The sequence below is a fragment of the Neomonachus schauinslandi genome, chromosome 13, assembly GCF_002201575.2.
Source record: "Neomonachus schauinslandi chromosome 13, ASM220157v2, whole genome shotgun sequence".
Lineage (NCBI taxonomy): Eukaryota > Metazoa > Chordata > Mammalia > Carnivora > Phocidae > Neomonachus > Neomonachus schauinslandi.
The window spans coordinates 41,521,278-41,524,870 of NC_058415.1; the positions used below are offsets into that span (position 1 = coordinate 41,521,278).

At 47.8% G+C, this 3,593-nt stretch overlaps 1 pseudogene; it reads right to left on the reverse strand.

The window, feature by feature from the left end:
- Positions 1–779: 779 nt before the first annotated feature.
- Positions 780–1,307, reverse strand: LOC110573798 (annotated as a pseudogene).
- Between the last annotated feature and the right edge of the window lie 2,286 nt (positions 1,308–3,593).

A 3,593-nucleotide genomic window follows, 5' to 3' on the forward strand; every position in this document is an offset into this window, starting at 1 on the left:
CCACCTTAATACCCCCTCCTGTTTATCCCAGCTGAGCACCAATAGAAGAGGCCCCCATGATAACAGATGAATTTTCACGGTGGCAGTAATGATTTTAAAATATATCCAAAAATTCTTTGACAAGTTTCCTCTTAAAAAGATGGAGCCTAATTCTTCTCCCCTTGAGTGTAGGCCTGAATGATCGATTACTTTCTAAAAATAATCAAATGTGATGGAAGTGACAGTCTGTGACTTCCAAGCTTGGGTCAGAAGAAGCATTGTGGCTTCCTCCTTGCTCTTGCATTTGGACTGCTCACTCTAGAGAAGCCAGACACCATGTTGTGAGGACATTTAAGCAGCGCATAGAGAGGCTTATATGAAGGAGAACGGAGGTTTCCTACCAACAACCAGCACTGTGTAAGTGAACCATCTTCGATGTGAGTCCTTCAGGGCTAGTATAGCCTTCAGATAACTGCAATCCCAGCCCAAATCTTAACTACACACATCACAGGAAACCTTGAGCAAAGCTGTTCCAAATTCCTGACCCACAGAAATTACGGGAGATGATATGTTTATTGTTGATTAAGCCACTTAGGTTCTGGACTAATTTGTTTTTGTTGTTGTTGTTGTTGCTTGTTTATTTGTTGGGGGTTTTTTGCTGCAAAAAGCTTTCTTGTTTCCATTTGGTCCACAGCTTGGGAGAGGGCTCCAGGGCAGTTAAAATCTTCCTAGTGGTTGCAGGGAGAGGCTCAGGCACATGCCAGAGGGGCCCCTCAAAGGTTGCTGGGCTTCAGAGGCTCCTAGTCGTGCTTGAAGGTGAACCCTTCAAAAAGATACTCGCCCAGCCTTGTCTGGGGGGCCAGCCAGCCTGCAGAGGTGAGTCAGGTGGTCTTCATCTTCTTGATGAGTTTCACCTCCTTATCCAGGAAGTGGTTTTGCAGGAAGTCACAGAGATGGTGGTCTCCCTGGACAGATCTCAGGTCATGCAGATCTGAAAGGGCCTGGTTCAGGTTCATCTCCAGAACTAGGGCAGCTTCCATGGTGTCCAGGATTTTGCCCCACTCATCTTGGGATGGCTTCTGCCCGTTCTGGAAGAGGACATGGCCGCTGCACTGGTTTTGCATCTTCAAGATACACTTAGTGCCCTTGCGCTTCTCCTCAGCCAACTAGCAGAAGAGGGGCTCACGCCCTCCAGAGCCACATTGTCATGGTCGAAACAGAAGCCCAAAGAGAGGTACAGGGTAGGAGGCCAGCAGATGCATGTTGACCAGGCAGCTGACAGTGACCTCCACTTCAGTGGAGCAATTCTGATGAATCTGGGAGCTCATGGCTGATCGGTAATAAGGAACTAAGCTCAAAATAGGGTGTTGACTGGTTCCAGAGGCAGAGGGTGGCAGAGGAAGATGGCTGGAAAAATGGTTGGAGGCTGATGTCTCTGGGTCTGTTCTGTCCAAACACTGTTGAAGCAAGAGACAGATCTGTGGACTGCCAGGTGCTCTTGGTTTGGGGCTAATTTGTTACACAGCAACAGATAACTAATCCAGGGACTTGGCAACAACCTTTTTTGCTGTCCTCGCTATTACTCATGCTGGTTGTGGGAATTATGAGCCAGATGAGAGGGAATAATTTATGATCGTCAGTGGGGAAGATATTTTGGGAAGTATGACCTCTCCTCATACCATACCTCCTCATAAACTCTGAGAGCCCCACTGTGGTAATCTGGCTATTGATACCACTAGATTTGTAGGGACATTTCGATTTTTAAAAGATGTTCGAGCTTACAAAGAAATATCTCACAAATATTTCTTTGTATTTTCTTCCCAACAGCTCTATGGAGCAGGCAGGGTGGCTATTATTTCCTCGAATTTAGACATGAGAAAACTCAGGCCCAGAGTTTCAAATTTCAAGTGACCGATGTGTGACAAAGTCAGGATTTGAGTGGAAGTCTCTCAGATTCCACATCTGGGTTACCATCATGCCCCTTAAATAAGTGCCATTTCTGCTCTGTGAGTCAGTTAAATTCAATCCAGCATATTTAATAGCAAGAGATAATATTTACAAAGAGCTCGGTGCAAGGTAAAGTACTCACTAAGTGGTAGCTAATACTATCATTATATTTGTGGGATGCCCAGTGCTAGGAATACAGAGGTGAACCAGGCCAGGCCCCTTTCCTTAAGGAACTTGGACTGGGAGGAGACGCAGACCTTGCTGAATGATTTGCTTCCAGGATTGCCTTGAAAAGCCAAAAAGAAAAGAAAAATAGTGTGTATACGCCAGGCAAACTAAGGTCAGGGGTGGAATGTCCAGGGCCCTTCATGGCTCAATGTTCGGTCCCCTCTCAAATGTAGGGGCACAGCCCTCCCACCCCAGTCGGCAGGCACCCGAAGAGCAGGTTGCCTGAGGGCAAAGAAAACAGTGATCATTAGGAACACCCCACTCTTCAATTTCTGCAATAATTATTACCTTGTTTTCTTGGATTGAATGTGACTTACTGAGATGCAAGAATCAGCCAGGACATCTTAGGAGAAAACACCATGGAATGAGCTTCCTGCCTCTGTGGGGGTTCTCCAGGAAATGACCACGTTGAAATCGCTTCCTGGAGTTCACGGGACCCTGGAATGGGATTGGTGAGGGTGAGCCGAAGACAGCCCATGGGACAGGTGGAGGGAAATTGCTCCTGGGGCCCATGGAGAGAAGATGAGGCCCTGGGCATTACAGAATGGCTTCCATCGCACCAAAGACACCCCGAGGTCCTTGGTGCCACCAAAGGCTTTCCTGAGGGAGGAGGAGAACTGTTTTGAGTGGCTCATCAGGGTCCTGGGCAAGAACTGAGGATGGCCTGTTTTTGTTTGATTTCTCCTGTTTTTGGTTTTTTTTTTTAAGTGGTCACCAAATTCCCATCATTCTTTGTATGCAACACCCATTAAACCTAAGCGATTCTCCAAGACAAAGAAAACACCGCGTCTGGGGCCATGTGCCAATAAGAAGTACATGACCTCTTGCTGGGGCACTGGTATTTTTAAAGCAACAAATGCATGATATTGAATATCCCAGCAAGGCTCCCTTCTGAGCAGATCCAACAATTGTCCCGGAGAAGAAACAAACTGGTAAATGCCCCCAAACCCTTCTGGGGCGCCCACAAAAACAGATCATCAAATTCCTCTCCCTCATCAGGAAGGCGGGGGGTGGGCCGTGCTTGGGTGTGCGAGTGTGAGAGGTGGCTTGTCGTGGCACTGGAGACCCGTTGTCGTCCGGTTGTCAGCACAAGTGAGGACATTGGACCTTTTTTTTTTTTTTAAAAGATTTTATTTATTTATTTGACAGAGACAACGAGAGAGGGAACACAAGCAGGGGGAGAGGGAGTAGCAGGCTTCCCGCGGAGCAGGGAGCCCGATGGGGGCTCGATCCCAGGACCCTGGGATCATGACCTGAGCCGAAGGCAGACGCTTAACGACTGAGCCACTCAGGCGCCCCAGGACATTGGACATTTTGCTCCCCTCTGGAAAAACATAAGACACAGCCAGCTTCTCTCCAAGGACATTTTTCACCCAGAGGTCTTTGCCTCAAGGCAAAAACATCGACTCTCTTGGCCCCTGCATGGGCTTCTGGAAGCC